The sequence below is a fragment of the Molossus molossus genome, unplaced genomic scaffold (assembly GCF_014108415.1).
Source record: "Molossus molossus isolate mMolMol1 unplaced genomic scaffold, mMolMol1.p scaffold_m16_p_2, whole genome shotgun sequence".
In the NCBI taxonomy this organism is placed as follows: Eukaryota; Metazoa; Chordata; class Mammalia; order Chiroptera; family Molossidae; genus Molossus; species Molossus molossus.
Genome location: NW_023425355.1, coordinates 4116089 through 4136749, shown reverse-complemented (window position 1 = coordinate 4136749; position 20661 = coordinate 4116089). Strand labels below are relative to the sequence as shown.

The following is a 20661-nucleotide window of genomic DNA, read 5'->3' as shown; positions in this document are numbered from 1 at the left end:
GCACTGACGATGAGGACATAAATATATGTAATATGAAGGATCAAACAAGCATCATGAGACATAGACAGTCCCATAAGAGTTCAAATGAGGAAGAAATCACAATCAACTGGCAGGAAGCGAGAGGAATGCAAAGGGAAGGTAAGATTTGAGATGGGCCTTGCAAGATAGCAGGATTACAACAGAAATGGATGGAGGCAAGCACATTCCAGCAAAAAAACAATCCTGAGGGGGAACAGAGTTGAGCATAGGTTGGGAGAACAGTGAAGAGTCCAATTTAGCTTGAAATCAAAAGATACAAATGAAGACAGCAGGAGATTAGGCCAAAACAAAGAGTTGGGTGCATAATCTGGAAAACCTTGAAATTTCAGTCTGAACATTCTTTTCTTTTCTTTTAAAGAACTTCACAGTCTAGCTGGTGTAGCTCAGTGGTTGAGCATCGACCCATGCACCAAGGGGTCACCGGTTCAATTCCCAGTCAGGGCACATGCCCAGGTTTTGGGCCGGATCCCCAGTGGGGGGCATGCAGGAGGCAGACAATCGATGTTCTCTCTCATCGATGTTTCTTTCTCTCTCTCCCTCTTCCTTCTTCTCTCTCTAAAATCAATAAAGAAAAAAATGTTTAAAAAAATAAATAAAGAAAGAAGGTCACAGTATGACCTGCCACGTCATCTTTGTGAACAGGAAGTGACATCACGGGTGCTTTGATCTGGAACAGTTCATCTGGTATCAGCAGAGGATGAACTAAAGAAGAAAGAGCTAAACACCTGGGGACCCATTTTGGCTTGGGCAAAAAGTAACAAGGGGGTGACCACTTCATAAGTTATGCAATGTCTACTCACTGGGCTGTACACCTGCAACTAATATAATATCATATGTCAACTGTAATTGAAAAATAAAAAATTACTTGAAGTCAAAAAAGTAACAAGGACTTGAAATGCGGCGGGGGAAGGGGGAGAGGAAGGTGGAGAGGAATGAATGCAAAGACACTGCTGGAGATTGGCCTACCAGATTTGGCCATTTATTGGATATGAGGGTCATGGGAGAAGGAAAGAAAGGAAGGGGAGAGAGAGAGACAGGGAAGAAGGGAGGAAGAACGAGAGAGAGAGAGACAGAGAGAGAGAGAGAGAGAGAAAGAAGAAAGAAAGAAAGAAAGAAAGAAAGAAAGAAAGAAAGAAAGAAAGAAAGAAAGAAAGAGAGAGAGAGAGAAAGAGAGAGAGAAACAAGAAAAAAAAAAAAAAGCTGTCTTTGAAGTTTCAAGTCTGGCCAACTGGCAGGCTGGGGATACCATGAACCAAAATAAGGAAGTCAGCAGGATGTGGGGAAAATGCTTAGCTGGGTTTTGACTCAAAACAAAGTAAATGATGACTAAATGTCAGTGTAAATCATATCATTAAACCCCAGATGTAAATAAATCCTGTTGCATACCTTATGTTGACAGGCCTCGTGATCTGTTCTCTGCAAAGCCCAGGAAGAGTTATAGACAGTGCTACACCAACAGCAAGAAAGCAAAGAAGTCAGCCCTGGATCACTCCCCGAAGCGTGGCAGACCCATCTAACTCTGGCTGGGTTTGAGGCGGAGAGGAATTTCCAGATTTATGGCGAAATCTGGGCAGGGGCTGGATTCTGAGAGCGTAGCTGCAGCCACTATGCTCAAGTTGGTGGTGGAGCTAGATCCTGAGTCCAGAAGCAGCAGACGCTGGTGTGCTACCAGGAGGGGACTGACCTGCACGGGCAGGTTCTTAAAAGGCACCAAGGATGATACAAAGACATGTAATCTCAGAAAAAAAAATGTTCTGGCTACATGGATAGAGCAGAAAACATAAAGAAATACTCGGATCAAGAAAAAGAAGATTCTCCCACAACCACATCCAAGTTACAACAAAACTACAGAACAACCATCATCCAAAACCGCCTGAAATCAAGCTGAATGGAAGTCCTACAACTACGGAATTTAAAAAAAAGGCAGCTACATCCAGACTGGTAGGAGGGGCGGCGGCGCGAGGGGTGGCGGCAGCGGCACGGCGGCGGCGCGACGGGCTGGTCCCACACCCAAGTGTGGCGGATAAAAATCAGGAGGCTCCCGAGGCTGGGAAGGTCCTTCCTGAGGACTGAGGGGTCCCTGTCCCACACCAGGTGCCCCGCTCAGGTTTCCAGTGCCAGGAAGAGAAGTCCCCATAACTTCTGGCTGGAAAAACCAGCAGAAACTGAGGCTCAGGGAAGCTGACCTGGCTGGAGCCACAGGCAGCTCCCTAAAGGGCCCGCGCACAGACTGGTCGGACTCTCTCCCTCTAAGCTCGGAGGGGAGGCAGCTCCAGGGGCACCAGAGAAATACAGGGAGGAACTGAGCTGTTTGGCACTGGAGCGAGGGCTGGAGAGGGGGCTTTCTCGGGGACAAACTTGCTGTCAGAGGCCTTTGTTCCTTTGGTGAGCCCTTCCCTGGGGCGGCAGACAGTCGCCATATCTGGGACTCCAGCAACCTGGCTCACACTGGTAGCCCCGCCCTGCTGACTCCCTGAGGCCCCGCCCCACCCAACTTTCAGGCCCACCCAAGCTGTTGCTACTTGCTTAACCATAGGATTGGCCTGTCTTGGATCCTGCTTCAGGTTTTTCCTAAATTCTTTCAAACGAGCAGCATTGGGTCTCAGCGAGCCCCATACCTCTCATTAAGTAATACACAGAAACAAACACAGGGAGGCAGCAAAATGAGGAGACAAAGAAACAGGTCCCAAATGAAAGAACAGAACAAAACCCCAAGAAAAGAACTAAGCGAAATGGAGATAAGCAACCTAACAGATGCTGAGTTCAAAATACTGCTTATAAGGATGCTCAATGAACTCAGTGAGGGCCTCAAGAGCATAAAAAAGTACCAGTCAGAAACGATCGCTGCACAGTTAGAAACGAAGGAGGCTTAACTGAAATAAAGAATAATTTACATAGCTTCAATAATAGAGTACGTAAATCCAAGGAGCAAACCATCGATTTGGAATATAAGGAAGCAAAAAACGCCCAACCAGAACAGCAAAAAGAAAAAAGAATCCAAAAAAATGAGGATAGTGTAAGGAGCCTCTGGGACAACTTCAAGCGTGCCAACATTCGCATCTTGGGGGTGCCGGAAGGAGAAGAGAGAGAACAAGAAATCGAAAACCTGTTTGAAACAATAATGGCAGAAAACTTTCCTAACTTGGTGAAGGAAACAGACATACAAGTCCAGGAAGCACAGAGAGTCCCAAACAAGATGAACCCCAAGAGGCCCACACCAAGACACATCATCATCAAAATGCAAAAGGTTCAAGACAAAGAGAGAATCCTAAAAGCAGCAAGAGAAAGGCAGCTAGTTACCTACAAGGGAGTTCCCATTAGGCTGTCAGCTGATTTCTCAAAAGAAACTTTGCAGGCCAGAAGGGAGTGGCAAGAAATATTCAGAGTGATGAAAACCAAGAACCTACAACCAAAATTACTCTATCCTGCAAAGCTGTCATTTAGAATCGATGGACATATAAAAACTTTCCCAGACAAGAAAAAGTTAAAGGAGTTCATCACTACCAAACCGTTATTATATGAAATGATGAAGGGTCTTTTTAAAGAAAAAGATAAAATGTAGGAACAAACAAAATGGCAAGAATACATATCTATCAACAATGGAATCTACAAACAAAATGAACAGGAAGAACAGGAACATTCTCATAGATACAGAGAATATTTTGTTGGTTGCCAGTTGGGAAAGGGGTTGGGGGAATGGATGAAAAAGGTGAAGGGATTAAGAAGCACAAATTCATTGCTAGACTGACAAACCTCAAAGAGAAAGGGGTTAGGGGGGTGGGAAGAAATAAACCAAAGAACTTATATGCATAACCAATGGACACGGACAATAGTATGGGAAAAGGTGGGAGGGGGGCGGGAGTGGGGAGGAGGGGGTCAATGGGGGAAAACTGTGGAACATCTGTAATACATTTTACATCCAACAATAAAGATGTGGAAAAAATAAAAAAAAAAAAAAAAAAAAGAAAAAGAAGATTGCCCTGGCTGGTGTGGCTCAGTTGGTTGAGCTCAGTCCTGGGCACCAAGAGGTCACAGGTTTGATTCCCGATCCGGGCACATGCCCGGGTTGTGGGCTCCATTTCCAGTAGGGGGTGTGCAGGAGGCAGCCGATCCACGTTTCTTTCTCACATCTGTGTTACTCTCTCTCCCTCTCTCTTCCTCTCTCTCTAAAATCAATAAAAACATATATTAAAAAAAGAAGAAGATGGAAAATATCACAAGCAAATTAAAAGAGAGGAAAATGCAACAGGATTAAGTCATGAGTCACTTTTTCAAGAATACCTTAATGATACAATTACAGAACTTTGGATAGGAGATCCTAATATTAGACATATTCATCAGCTGTATAACTTTCTTTGATTTTGAGAGGTGGTTATTAAGAGACCATGTAAAGTAAAAATGATTCGTCTTCTCACGTCTCTGGATGAAGGTAAGGGGAAAGAGCAACATTAGTGGCCTGAAAGAAATCAAAGAGTCGCTTGGGAATCACAGAGCGCTGTTAGCATTAGAATATTCTTCCTCAATACATGACCAAGAAATTAGGTTCCACAATGGATGGATGATTAAGATCGGAAGGGGACTGGATTATTCTAAGAAACCACAGAGTTGTTTTTCACCTGCATACTGAGATTTCCATTAAAAACCATGTCATGAAACGACAGTAGCCATTTTTTCATAACCAGCACACACAAAAATAAGTGAGTATTGGATTTTTTTTCACTTTGGACAGATCATTCCCATAACATGTGACTTTAATAATAAACTTGTATATTTCTACTAAAAATAAATAAATCAGCCCTGATAAGATATTCAAGAGTGTTTACAAGATCAAGTTTGTAAATTATTCCCCACATTTTCATAAGAGAAAGGGCCAAGATTGGTGCCACATGTGCCCAGTAGTTGTTAAAATCTGGGAATCGATTGAACACTATGGACTTGCTCCCTGAGAAAAACGTACATTGGCACATACTCACACATTAACGTATAAAATCCGGGGTGGGGGTGGGGGTCCTGTTTCCATAAAACTTCTACTGGAGAATTATAATTATACAGGAATGCTTGTAGTCAAGATTCAACACTTTGATAGCCTGCTTAGAAAGAATGATAGTGTCCTAGAAGACTGGAACTTGAACAAGACAGCACTAAATTACAGGTGGGTGAGGTGAGGTGATGAAGGAAACAATGCCAAAGACAGGGAATGAAGATACAGCCCCAGCTGCCAACTGTCACTGTGTGCTGAATAGGAAGAGGAGCACAGATGCCAAATGTTACAAGTCTGCTGACTCCAGTAGGACACTGTTCATTCAGAAATATGTGGCTTTGCCCGGCCGGTGTGGCTCAGTAGTTGAGCATCGACCCCTGCACCAAGAGGTCACTGGTTCCATTCCTGGTCAGGGCACATGCCCAGGCTGTGGCCCGATCCCCAGTGAGGGGCATGCAGGAGGCGGCCAATCGATGTTCTCTCTCATCAATGTTTCTATCTCTCTCTCCCTTCCTCTCTCTCTCTAAAAAAAAAAAAAAATCAATAAAGAAAAAAATTTAAAAAACAATAAAAAAGAAACATGTGGCTTCAGGAGTCTGTCTTAGAAGAGGTCACACTACCATCCTCAGAGCCCAGATATAGAACCAGTGTCACATGCCTTTATCTGTAGCAGAAGAGAATACCGAGATGATCCTTATGAAAGATTTAAGGGTACAAAATAAACTGAAAACCAAATCTAAAACACTCAGATCAGGGAGACAAAACTCCTGGTAGAGAGCCTTCCTAGAGAGAAGGGTGGTGTTCATTACAACTGAAATATAAAATCATTTCTTTGGAACTGTCGCTCTTCCCTACAGATCAGCAATCTTTGCACATGTGTGCAGGCGTATGTTCTTTTTGGAGGTGTTGATGTTGAAATGGTATCTGCTTTCAAGCTGCAGAAATCTAAGGGCGTGGACTCAGTGTTCAGCAACTAAATCAAAGCTCAATTGTGCTGTTCAACTCTAAAAAGGAAAATTTCCTATCGCTGACCTACTGCCATAGAGATTCACAGAGCTGTGCCAGCTGGCTGCTTCCTTGTGTGTGCCCTGTGTGCGATCCCAGGCTCAAGAGAACAAGGCAAGAGAGCAGTAATGAGTCTGAACTGAGGCTGCATTCTGAAGTCCAAGAAGTCAGGCACTGTACCAGACATACTGCTTGATGGATGAGGCAGTCCTTGAGAAAAGGGGACAGCTGTATCTTACAGGTTCAATAAAAATTCTAAAAGAGAAGGGTATTATTTATATTAGCCAAGACATGGAAACAGCCTAAGTGTCCTTCGATAGAGGACTGGATAAAGAAGACACGGTACATAGATACAATGGGTTACTACTCAGCCATAAAGAAGATAAAATATTGCCATATGCAACAACATTGATGGATATTGAGAGTATTATGCTAAGTGAAAAAGACAAGAACCATATGATTTCACTCATATGTGGAATATAACACAAAAAGTAGCAAACAAACTAACAAAACAAACAAAAACAAACTCAAAGATACCAACAATGGAATGGTGGTTACCAGAGAGTAAAGGAGGTAGGGGGAGGATGAAGAGGGTGAAATACATGGTAATAGGAGGGAACTAGACTGCAGATGGTCACCACACAATAGAGTATACAGATTTTGAATTATAATCTTATACACTTGAAAATTATGTAATGTTATTAAGCAATGTTAAATTAATAAATTTAATTAACTAATTAAATATAAAGGAGAAATGTCACAATTGCGTCTAAGGACCAGGATAACACAAATATGAGAGTAATAAAAAAGGAAATGAGATACTGAATACAGAGTCAGAAGACCTGGATTGAAGTCTCAGCTTTACTGTATAGGGAAGTCATTTAGCTTCTTATCTGTACTACAGGATTAATGACAACAACCCTACCTGTTTCAGAGAATTGGTATGAAATGCAAACATCATCACAAAACTGATGCATATTATTTTCTTTGAAATAATAAAGTCCTACATAAAGGTACAATATTTGCTTGTACCTATTTCATTCATCTATCCCCCTATTCCATTCATTACAGTCTCTCAGAATATTTTCTTTCTTCTCTACCGTATTACAGCTGAGATCAAACCTGTGCACACTTGGGGTTTCCCAGATGTCAGCTGAAGAGCTGGGAGGGGCCCAGATCTCTACCTTGTGGGAGGCAGAAGCTGCTGCAGAATAAGTGATCTCTATAGACTTCATCAGGTTTGGGTGTTACATAAGGTCTCACAGAGGGAGCAAGCAACCTGAGGTGAGTGCAAAAGAAAGAGTGTCCACATTCCAATTTTTGTCATTTAATTCATTTTATGTACATCTTTTATCCAAGCAATTTTTCCTAAACATTTAGGACATGGTGGGCTAAGGAAAGCAGTAAGATATTATATAAAGAGTATTGATCCAATGATATCTAAATACAATTCAGACTCCCAGACTGGTTATTGGACCAGAAAACAAATAGCCATAAAAGATATTTGTAGGAAAATTAGAGAAATCTGAATATGGACTTTAGATTAGATAATAATTTTATATCAGTGTTAAATGTCCTGATTTTCATAGGTGAACTATGGGTATGTAATAAATATCCTTGTTATTGGGAAATACACACTGAAGGATCCAAGGGAAAAGGTCATGATGTATGCAATTACTCTCAGATGGTTCAGAAAATAAAATAATATGTAAATATTCAGGGACAGAATAAGGCTAAAGTAGCAAAATGTTAACAATCTGAATCTGAGTGAAGGATATCCTGAAGTTCTTTGTACTATTTTTGAAACTTCCCTGTAGGTTTAAAAATATGTCAAAGTAAACTATTTTTTTAAATAATTAATGGTCTAGAAATCAGTAGACCTGAGTACACCATCATGTAATTGAAAGATGCCTGGGCAAGTCACATGGCATCTTTCAATTTAATTTCCTCAGATGGTAAAATGGGGGTAATGATGCATAAATGCCCTACCACCTTTGCAGAACTGTTCTAAAATGCAAAGCATAATGATGATACCCATGTGGAAGATGTAGACAAAACAAAAGCTTTAGAGTAAAATGACAAGATTTAAATCCACTACTCTACCACTTATATGAACAGACTGCATTGATGGCAACTTAAGCCTCAGTATTTCCATCTGTAAAATGGGAGCTGTTCTAAGAGGGAAGTTCATAAGGAAGCATGACGACCTCAAGAAATATGAAAAATCTCAAATAAACAATCTATCTTACACCCCAAAAAGCTACAAAAAGAAGATTAAACAAAGCCCAAAGTTAGTATTAGGGAGAAAATTAAAAATATCAAAGTGGAAATAAATATAATAGAATTAAAAGTCAATAGAAAAGAAACAAGGCTTTTTTTTTTTTTTTTTAAAGAAAGATTAATTAAATTGACAAACCTTTGCTAAACTCACCAAGAAAAAGAGAGGGCTAAAATAAAATCAGAAATGAAAGGAGACATTACTACTGATATCACAGAAATACAAAGAATCATAAGAAAGCACTATGAGCAATCATACACCAACAAATGGGAAAACGTAAAAGAAATGGATAAATTCCTAGAAACATACAATCTTTCAAGACAAAATCATAAAGAAATAGAAAATCTGAATAAACTGATTACTAGTAAGGAGAATGAATCACTGATCAAAAACCTCCCAAGAAACAAAAGTTCAGGACCAGACATTATCACTGGTGAATTCTACCGAACATTCAAAGAGGAATTAATACTAATCCTTCTCAAACTCTTCCAAAAAAAATTGAAGAGGAGAGAACACTTCTAAACTCACTTTATGAGGGCAGCATTACTTTGATCCAAAAACCAGACAATCATAGGCCAATATCACTGATGAACAAAGATGCAATAATCCTCAACAAAATATTATCAAGCCATAATCAACAACGCATTAAAAAGGATCATATACCAACATCTATAAATCAGTCAACATGATACACCAAATTAACAAAACGAAGGTTAAAAATCATATGATCATCTCAAAAGACGACAAGAGCATTTGACAAAATTCAACGTTCCTTAATGATAAAAACTTTCAACAAACTGAGTATTAGGAGGAATGTCACTCAATATAATGAAGGTCACATATGACAAGCCCACAGTTAACATCATACGCAACAGTGAAAAGCTAAAAGCTTTTCCTCTGAGATCAGAAACAAGAAGAGGATGCCCACTCTCACCACTTTTATTCCAGATAGTATTGGAAGTACTAGCCAGACCAATTGGGAAAAAAGAAAGAAAGGAAGGAAGGAGGGAAGGAAGGAAGGAAGGAAGGAAGGAAGGAAGGAAGGAAGGAAGGAAGGAAGGAAGGAAGGAAGGAAGGAAGGAAGGAAGAGCAGGCATCCGAATTAGAAAGGAAGAAGTCACTATTTACAGATAACATGAATTTATATATAAAATGCCCTAAAGACTCTACTAAAAGAACTGTTAAAACTAATAAATTAATTCAATAAAGTTTCAAGACATAAAATTGATGTATAAAAATCTGTTCCGTTTCCATACACTAAAAAAGAACTATCAGAAAGAGGGAAAAAAAATTTTTAAACCTAGGAACAAATTTAACCAAGAGGTAGAAGACCTATACACTGAAAATTATATGACACATGAAAGAAACTGAAGTCACAAGTAAATGGGAAGATATTCCATGTTCATGGATTAGAAGAAATAATGTTGTTAAAATATCCATACCACCTAAAACAATGTACATATTCAATGCAATCCCCATCAAAATACCAATGGCATTTTTCAGAGAAATAGAATAAACAATCCTAACATTTGTATAGAACTACATAAGATCCCAAAGAACCAAAGCAATCTTGCGAAAGAAGAAAAAGCTAATATCAAACTATATTACAAAGCTATAGTAAGCCAAACAGTATAGTATGGGCATAAAAACAGGCACATGGATCAATGAAACAGAATAGAGCCCAGAAACAAACCCACACGTGTTAATTTTCAATTAATATACAACAAATAAGGCAAGAATATACAATGGGGAAAATACACTCTCTTCAATAAATGGAGTTGGAAAAACTGGACAGCCACATGCAAAAGAATGAACCTAGACCACTACCTTACACCACACACAAAAATGAACTCAAAATGAATTAAAGAATTGAATGTAAGACCTGAAACCATAAAACTCCTAGAAAACATAGGTGTTAGTAAGCTCCTTGATATTGGTCTTAGCAATATTTTGGATCTGACTCCAGAAGCAAAGGTAAGAATAAACAAGTGGGACTACATCAAACTAAAAAGCTTATTCATGGCAAAGGAAACCATCAACAAAATGAAAAGGTAACGTACTAAATGGGAGAAAATAGTTGCAAATCATATATCTGATAAGAGGTTAATATTCAAAATAAAGAACTCATACAACTCAATAGCAAAAAAAAAAAAAAAAAAAATCAGATTAAAAACTGGGCAGAGGATTTGAATAGACTTTTTTCAAAAGAAGTCACAGATGCCCAATAGGTACATGAAAAGGTGCTCAACATCACTGATCATCAGGAAAATGCACATCAAAACCACAATGAGATATTACCTCACACCTGTTAGAATGTCTGTCATCAAAGAGACAAGAACCAAGTGTCGGGGAAGATGTGAAGAAAAGGGAACCCTCATGCACTGTAGGTGGAAATGTAAATTGACACCGCCACTCCAGAAAACAGTATGGAGGTTCCTAAATTTTAAAAAATAGAACTACCATATGATCCAGTAATTCCACTTCTGTGTATTTATCTAAAAGACATGAAAATACTAATTTGAAAAGATATCTGCACCACTATGTTCATTGCATCATTATTTAGAAAAGTCAAGATATGGAAACAACTTAAGTCGTCTTCATCGATGGATGAATGGATAAAAAAGATATGATATGTACATACATATATATATACATAGATGTACATACACATACATATACAATGGTATACTATTCAGCAATAAAAAAGAATGAAATCTTGCCATCTTTAATAACATAGACCTCGAGGACATTATGCTAAGTGAAATAAGTCAGACCAGAGAAAGACAAATACCATATGATCTCACATACACGTGGAATCTAAGAAATCATAACGAATGAGCAAACAAACCAAGTTCATAGATACAGAGAACAGATTGTTGGTTGCTAGGGGGGTGGGCAAAATGGGATATGGGGGGATCGAGAGCTACAAACTTACAGTTATAAAATAAATAAGTCATGGGAATATAATGCACAGCATGGTGACTATAGTTAATAATACTTTGTTGCATATCTGAAAGTTGCTGAGTAAATCTTAAAAGAAAAAATGTTTGTAACTATGTATGATGACAGATGATGTCTAGACTTACTGTGGTGATCATTTCACAATGCATACAAATACTGAGTCATTATGTTGTATATCCAAAATAATATCATGTTATATGTCCATTATACCTCAATGATTAATTAATTAATTATTTCATTGTAAACAGTTGGAAGCAACCCAAGAGTCAATAGACTGATGAATGGGTTTAAAAAATGTAGCACCACTTGGGTGAACCTTGAGAACATTATGCTGACTGTAATAAAAGATGAACACTGTACTCTGGCCGGTTTGGCTCAGCAGTTAGAGCATCAGCCTGCGGACCCAAGAGTCATAAGTTCGATTCCAGGTCAAGGACATGGACCTCTGTTGCAGGTTCACTCTCTGGCCTGAGTCCAGGTCATGTGGGAAGCAACCAATGGATGTGTCTCTCTCACATCGATGTTTCTCTCTCTCTCTCTCTCTCTTTCTCTCTCTCTCTCTCTCTCTCTCTCTCTCTCTCTGTCTCTCTCTACCTCCCTCCCTTCCATTCTATCTAAAAAGCAATGGAAAAATATCCTCAGGTGAGAATAAAGACAAAAAATAAAGAATAAAAAGTAAGAATAAAGAGGGGAAAAAAAGTCAAATACTGTATAATTCCATTACATGAGGTACTGTCAAATTCAGAGAGACAGAAAGTAGAATGGCCCTTGCCCAGGGCGGAGACGTGGAAGTGGGGTACAGACTGACAATCCCCAGAAGAGGGGGTGGTGGGGGAGAGATAAACCACAGAACTTATATGCATGTGTGCATGAACAATGGACATAGACAACAAAGCTGGGGACAGGGTGGGGAGAGAGGGGGATATCAGTGGGGGAAAAAGGAGAAACATCTGTAACAAAAATAAATAAATTAATTATTTAAATTTAAAAAAAGATGAAATGGTTTCTGGAGATAGATGGATTGTTGTATAACAATGTGAATGCATTTAATATCACTAAGCTCTACATTAAAAATGGTGACAATGGCCCTGGCCAGTTTGGCTCAGCGGTTAGAGCATCGGCCTGCGGTCCAGAGAGACCCGGGTTCGGTTCCCGCTAAGGGCATGTACCTCGGTTGCAGTTTGTCCCCGGCCCTGGTTGGGTTGTGCGGGTGGCGACTACTCGATGTGGCCCTTTCACGTCGATCTCTCTCTCTCTCTCTCTCTCTCTCTCTCTCTCTCTCTCTCCTTCCCTCCCACTGTATCTGAACAAAAAATGGAAAAATGTCGAGTGAGGATTAAAAAAAATGGTGACAATGGTAAATTGTATGTCACGTATATATCTTACCACAACTAAAAATAATTTTTAAATTCTTTCTCAGACTATTAAACATATCTCTTTCCTGACCTCATCCGGAGGGTGGAGGAAGAGGCAGCAGATTTATAAAGCCCATCTGAGCTGTGCACTTGGGGCCTGAAAGGGGAAGAAAGCAACTGAGCAACTAAGGCTGACTTTTCATGTGCAAGTGTTGATGTTATTATTTCAGTATTAATCTTTTGAAGCATTTCCTTGTTTATACAAGCTCCAGAGGCATCTGAAGGAGATAGTCCAGATGTCAGGTCAAGAATCAGAATTCCTGGGTCCCATCCCCACCTTGGCCAAGGCTCCCTACAGTCATAAGGAACTGCTGCAGTGACTCAAAGCCAGACAGGAAGCACAGGGAGAGGAAAGACGAACCAGCCAAACAGCCTGCCGTCTATGTGAAATTCTTCTTCTCCAACTTGTGCAGGCACAGTGTGTAATAGACCCTGTTTGTGTATTTCTTCTGAGGTTTCTAAATTACTTCTGCAACAACTGGGGCACAGTGTAAAGTTCAACAAGAAGCCAGCTTTCTAGAGACAGAGGATATCTGTATAGTCGGGGGCAGAATTTCTACACACAGATCCATTAATGTGCATTAAGCCAGCCCTGTGGCTTTGGCTATCAGAACAACCGATTTTGAGTTAATCAGTGCCAAGTGCTTGCGTGGGAAGATTCAAGGATTCAGGGCTATAGATTGAGACATACCCTCTACACCCACACCTGCACATCACTGTTACTGTGTTTTCTTCCAAGCCAACACTATCTGCCTATAAAACCCACGCCACGACCACTGATTCTTCCTTACATCCCCACCTTGGCCCCTTTGTTCACCCTCAACTCTGATAAAACATACATAAAAGGGGTCCTTATTATTTGTTGTATTTTCAACAACTATGAAATCCCAGATAAAACACTGTACTTTGATTTGCCATATGGCACTCTCATTGCATTTTTAGCCTACTGTCCTAATTTAGGTAGAAGCGAATCGCCAGCTGGTAAGAGGGAAGGAAGTCGCTCTACATTATGCTGCAGAATATGCATGAGGCAAGAGGGAAATGGGCTGGAAAGGAAAGGATCTGTGTTAAGAAACCAGGACAGAATGTTTGCTGTCAGAACAGTTTTCATGAGTAGCAGGGCAATATCCTGGGTTGGAAATTTCATCCATACGAAATGAGAAGAAAGAAATAAAAGAATAAAGGAAAACTATGCTATAAAAAAAAACACTGACAATAAACCACTCATTAAAAGTAGTTTGAATAAAGGCTTCAAAACTCTAAATTAATTTTCTGATGAAAACTTCAACTACTATACATCAGAAAGTGTGAAAAGTGTTTTAAATAGAAAAAAGAAAAATCCTTAAGCCCCCCAAAATGGAAACTCTTAGATAGCCATGTCCCCCAAATATATGCAATAGTATAAGACTTTTCCTCAAACATAAAAGACCTCATTCAAAGGAAAAAAAGGGGGGGGGGGATTTCATTTTACTTATCTTGCCCAGTACATGAAAAATAAAATATGTGTATCATTTGCTAGTTTACTAAAGAGCAGTTTTCATAATGTGAAACCAGTTTGCTACCAGAAGTAATGGCAAATGTTAAGTGTAATAGAAAATTAGAGCAAAGAACCATTCATCTTCAGTCTTTACATACCATGAATGAAACGTTAAAACATCACATGAAGTGTTCATGGTGATGGTTCACCTACAGCACTGTGGGCTTTTAACATTTTGTCCCCTTTTCAGTGAACCAGAGTAAAAATATTCATCTACCATTACTGTTATTTGCTGATTTTAATTAAAAATTTTTTTCTTTGTTGATTTTAGAGAGAGAGGAAGGGAGAGGGAGAGAGAGAGAGAGAAACATCGATGAGAGAGAACATTGATTGGCCGCCTCCTGCACCCCCCCCCACTGGGGATCAGGCCCACAACCTGGTCATGTGCCCTGACTGGGAATCAAACCGGGGACCTCTTGGTGCATGGGTCTATGCGCCATCACTGAGCCACATGGGCAGGGCTGCTGACTTTTATTTTTGATGGTAGCATTCTATCCTTATGACACCACTGCAACCAAACTGCCTTGACCATCTCGGCTTTAGCAGGTATAGACGACAATGGCTTTCCATCTTTATTTCTGTAATGTGTTAAGCACTATATGCTGGTAGAGTCTAGTTTGTTTCAGGTGGAAAGTATTCTTCCTGTTTCCATTTAGAATGGTGTTAGGACTAAACAAACAATAAACTATTGATGTCTATAGTATTTATCGAAGTCCCTAATTTAATCTATAGGCTTGTGCTCCAAAATGTTTTCTCCCAACTACATTTCGCACGTCCTAAGTGAAAAGAAGGAATTATTCTAAAACCCACTGCTTATTATTTGAGAAATGTGATGTATAAAAAGTAAAACATGTAAGTAAGACCTGAACATTGTTAAGAGATCTAGCCCAGTTCAGTCGGATAGCTGGTTACAAGTTAAAGAATGTTAGAACAATAAAGAGTAGTAAGGAAGGTGAGGATAATCTAAAGCAGACTATTAAACATTTATTTTTTATGTTTAAAATATGTTTTTTATTGATTTCAGAGAGAGGAAGGGAGAGGGAGTGAGAGATAGAGACATCGAAGACAGAGAAACATCGATCAGCTGCCTCCCGCATGGCCTCTACTGGGGATTGGGCCTGCAACCCAACCATGCGTCCTGACCAGGAATCAAACCCATGACCTCCTGGTGCATGGGACAATGCTCAACCAACTGAGCCCCATGAGCCAAGCTAAACACTTATTTTTAAGAAAAATTTGGGCTTTCCAAGGGATTGCTACTTCACATCTCAGAAGGACTAGAGAAAGGGATGGGAAGATGGAGGCTCTCCAAAGTTACAGACATGACCCAATTCAGGAATTGAAACAGATTTGTCAAACTCTTAAAAAGTATTAAAGGAGAAATCATCATTTAATCATATTTATGAGTCCTAAAGCATATGTAATTTCAGAATTTGAGACTTTTTTTTTTTCATTGAAAGGGATGGTATAATTGATTTCTTCCCAATATATTCAATGAAGAGGTCTTAAATCAGACTTCTCAAGTTTGTACTGGAGAGAAGCCAGAATAACTATTATTTAAAATACTCTTCAGAAAGTAAGACTTAAGAGTTGTATAAATGTACATTAAACTCATTTTCCATTTTAATTATAATGCAATACCTCATCTAACTTTATGGCTGTGGAAAAACATTTTTAGAAGGGATAAAATGTGTATGTCATACTATTGAAACCAATCAAATCGAAAGGATCAAATTAACGTTTGGTCTGGGAAATTTATACAAAACAAAATATTTGAATATTTTAGCCACATAAGATGCTTCATTTTCAACTGTGCTATATAATCTAGTGTTTGTAGCAAGTGAATGAAAATTGTGGATTGATGTTCATATTTTTCCTTTAAATTAGAAAAACTTGCTCATCAAAATTTATATTTTCACTACAAATGAATAAAGACCCTTGACTTTTCTCTTTTCAAAAAAAAAAAAAAAAGGAAAGAAACCAAGGCAGGAGACCAGCTCCCATTATAGGTAAGCCCGCCGTCTCTGTGTTAATCCTTGGATAAACCATTTACCTGTTCTGTGTCTCAATCTGTCTGCTGTAAAATAGGATCCTATTATTCATTCAAATAAAATACTTAGAGAATACGAAGGGCCAGGCTCTGTGTTAGGCACTCTGACCTAACACAAAGAGTGTTCCTGTTCTTAGTGCCGTTAGAGCCACAGCAAAGATGCATCCCGCTCAAGGATGCCAAGGCCAGGCACACCCAGGCACCTTCTTTTTGAGTAAACTTTTTTTTTAGATTTACCTTTATTTTTTTAAGTATTACAAATGTCCCTCCTTTTTCCCTCATTGACTCCCTCCTCCCTGCTCCCGCCCCACCCCTGCCTTGATGGAATTGCTGTCTCTGTCCATTGGTTGTGCATATAGGCATACATGTTCTTTGGTTTATCTCTTCCCACCCCCACTCCCTTCCCTCTGAGGTTTGTCAGTCTGATCGTTACTTCCGTGTCTCTGGGTCTGTTTTGTTCATCAGTTTATTTTATTCCTTATATTCCACAAATAAGTGAGATCATGTGATATTTGTCTTCCTCTGACTGGCTTATTTCACTCAGTATACTACTTTCCAGGTCGCTCCATGTCATCTCAAAGGATAAGAGACCTTTCTTTCTTACAGCTGCATAGTACTCCATTATGTATATGTACCACAGCTTTTTTTTTTATCCTCACTCGAGGACATTTTTCCATTTTTTGTTCAGATAGAGTGGGAGGGAAAGAGAGGAAGAGAGAGAGAGAAGGAAACATCGATGTGAAAGGGACACATCAAGTGGCGGCCACCCGCACGACCAACCAGGGCCGGGGACAAACTGCAACCGAGGTACGTGCCCTTAGCGGGAACCAAACCCGGGTCTCTCTGGACCACAGGCTGATGCTCTAACCGCTGAGCCAAACCGGCCAGAGAGTACCACAGCTTTTTTATCCACTCATCTACTTATGGGCACTTAGGCTGTTTCCGGATCTTAGTTATTTAAATAGTGTTGCTATTGCCCTGGCTGGTTTGGCTCAGAGGTTAGAGCAAAAGCCCAAGGACCAAAGAGACATGGGTTCGATACCAGTCAAGGGCATGTACCTGGGTTGTAGTTTGGTCCCCAGCCCTGGTCAAGGTTGCCTGGGAGGCAACCAATTGATGTGTTTCTCTCACTTTGATCTCTCTCTCTCTCTCTCTCTCTCTCTCTCTCTCTCTCTCTCTCTCTCTCTCCTTCCCACTGTATCTGAAAATCAATGAGAAAATATCCTGCTGCTGTGAACATATTGATACATATATTCTTTCTGATTGGTGTTTTGAATTCCTAGGATATATTCCCAGAAGTGGGATCAAATGGCAGTCAAATTTTTAATTTTTTGAGGTAACACCATAGTGGCTGTACCAGTCTGCATTCCCACCAGCAGTGTGCTTGAGTCCCCATTTTCTCCACACCCTCGCCAACACTTGTTGTTTGATGATTTGTTGATGGCAGCCATTCTGACAGGTGTGAGGTGATACCTCATGATTGTTTTAATTTGCATCTCTCTGATGATTAGTGATGTTGAGCATTTCTTCATCTGTCTCTTGGCCATCTATAGGTACTATTTGGAGAAGTGTCTATTCAGGTCCTCTGCCAGTTTTTTAATTGGATTGTTTATCTTCCTTATCTGATGTATCATTGGCAAATACGTTCTCCCAAAGAGTGGGCGAACTTGCTCTTACATCCTCTCACTGGAGTGTCTGCAGGGCTGAAAGCAATACGGCTCACATTCCTCTGCTTTTCTCTTTGTAAAATTCTTCACTTCTCAAGGAATGATCCACATCCCAACTCCGATCAAGTTGTCAATGACTACAGTTTAAGTTTATTGATGGCACATGCATTGCCATAGATGGTTTCTCACGTTATACTAAGCAGAGACTAACATTTATTAAGAGGATGTCATTTGTAAATATCTCATTTCACGAATATACTCAGTGACCACGGTTAGTATTACTTTCCTCCACTCAGCTGAGGAAACTGAGACTAAGAGGCAGGTGTTTTGTGAATGCCATTTAACTAGTCAGCGGCAGATGTGGAATTCGAACCCAGGTCTGCGTGCCTGCAATGCCAGTACTGTCACTCTGACAACGTCATGCTACTGCACTAAGCCTCGCCATGCCCTTCCTTGCTGAGTGGCTTGATTTCCTAGATAGAGAACATGCTGAAACCTAAGCTCAGTAACATAACTCCAACCAAGACTATATTTTTAACTACTTTAGTCCTAAGTGCCCTTTAGGTGAGATTTTTTTTTATTTTAAATAGAAGACTTAATTAAAGCTCTGTGGTCCAAAAGCGTTATTTCCCTGACAAACTAGTTCCCAGTGCTCCCAGAAGGACAGAAGTTAATGATGGGAACCACTGCCCAGGGCAACAATCGAATTTCATTCTCTCTCACTCTCAGTATTGGCTGATTCAGGTGGCAGGAAAACAGAGGAGCTGCCTCCATGGCTTCCCAGACTCCTTCTGACACTATCATTCTGATTTTCTTTGCCCCACTTACATAGAGGAACTTCTGGTTATTCTCTAAAACTGGATTTTAGAGACCAGACTGTTCCACTTTAGGCAAGATACCACAAATAATAGGAAATTGCATCTAGCAACTGCCACGCTTTTAAAATTCCTGTTAAATCACTCCAAAATAATCCTATCAAAATACCAGCATCACTGTGATCAATGACAAGGAATAAATAAGAACCAGGGGAGTTGAGCGGGACTCCTGTTCTTAACATTTCATTTCTTTGACCTCAGTGAAATACTGTCTGACAAGCTGGAGAAAGCCTGACTGGGCAATGGGCCCTGTTGTGACTTCTGTGGTTCCTGCCCCATTGCCTTCACTACTTGGTATATTACATCACTGTTAACTGTAAAGGGAACTCCTGTCTGGCCTCTTTAATTTCCCAAATCTGTCAAGGAAAGAAAAAGGCTCCTGTTATCTTATAAAAAGTAATCTATCAGAAATCCTGGGTTTCCCTTCCAGCAGAGCCATAGATTACTTATGTATGACTGAGTTGTACCACACCAATTCAAAGTTCAAAACCAGAAGATGCATGCCAACCATGCAGGGGCTTTGTAAAATATCCCGATGACTGTCTACAATGAGAAAGAGGGACTGGGTTCATGACCATATGCCAAAATGCAATCAAAGAGAGAGAAATATTTGCACTAGAGAAATGGTGTTTCTGATTGGTCACTGGAAAAGTCAGCTTCCTGAGACCAGAGCCAGGGTTGTGTCAGGCCCTGTACTAGGCACTAGGGATACATCACTGATAATGAAGACTGTGCCCATTCAAACAGAAAAACACTGAGTTGCACCGTATGGATTCGAAGTCTTCATTAGGTATGAGGAAGAAGGCTATTTCCAAAACCACTTCCTTGCATACCTCTCTGCACAAACCCAGCTGAAGCTGGAGGAAAACAAGAAGGTCCAATGAATACTCAAGGAACTCAATGCCAGGCCCTACTCAACAATAGCCAATTAATATTGCACAGCCTATTTTAGTCTTTGAGGGCTGTTCCGTCAGAATTACTCCACTCTGCCATTTTAGCACCAAAATTGGCCATAGACAATATGTAAACAAGTAGGCATGACTATGCCCTGGTAAAATGTTATTTCCAACAACAAACATTATTTACGAAAACAGGTGGTGTGCAGGATTTGGTCCATGGGTCATAGGACCCTTGCTTTACGGCAAATAGAGCAAGGAGATCTCTTTGAGAAATAAAGTTACTACTCCTTATCCCTTCTCTCTTCTGCCCAGGACACCCAAGAAGGAGCAAAAATCAAGATTCAAGGCTATAAAGTTTGCCTCAATCAGTTATTCTCAAAGATAGAGGCTATAAGGCACTTCTAAGTAAACAATGCCTGCAAATATCTATTCTACTTACCTCTATCTGTCACCATCAGAAAATAAAAATCTTAGCCCTGGCCGGTTTGGCTCAGCAGTTGAAGCATCAGCCTGCAGACCAAAGAGTTGCAGGTTCAATTCCTGTGCCCCGGTCGGAGTCATGCAGGAGGCAACCAATTGATGTGTCTCTCTCACATCAATGTTTCTCTCTTTCTCCCTCTCTCTCTCCCTACCTCACTCCTTACAACTCTATCTGAAAAATCAATGGAAAAATATCCTCAGGTGAAAAAATAACTGAAGAAAAATTTAAAATAAATTTCAAAAATAAAGCTCTTAGCTAGTCCAATGGAGACCTATCTTCCCTGATGTGTCCATGGAAGACACATGTTTTTCATTAAACATCATGTTATTAACTGCTGCCTGATGCAGAATCTCAGCGAGTATTCCACAGGAAACAGCAAAGCCACAACTGGTCAGTAGACTTCAGCAGCCCCAGATGCTCCTGGAGGGCCACACTTTTGGAAAGCCAGTTCTAAAAGGGGCTACTAACTCCTT

The 20661-nt window shown here is 40.0% G+C and overlaps 1 protein-coding gene and 1 pseudogene across 1 annotated transcript in view; one reads left to right on the top strand and one right to left on the bottom strand.

Annotated features, from left to right (window-relative positions):
* The window catches only part of OPHN1 (oligophrenin 1), a 293249-nt gene that overhangs the window by 253114 nt on the left and 19474 nt on the right, over positions 1 to 20661 (bottom strand). The window lies entirely within an intron of this gene.
* Positions 1596 to 4736, top strand: LOC118636369 (annotated as a pseudogene).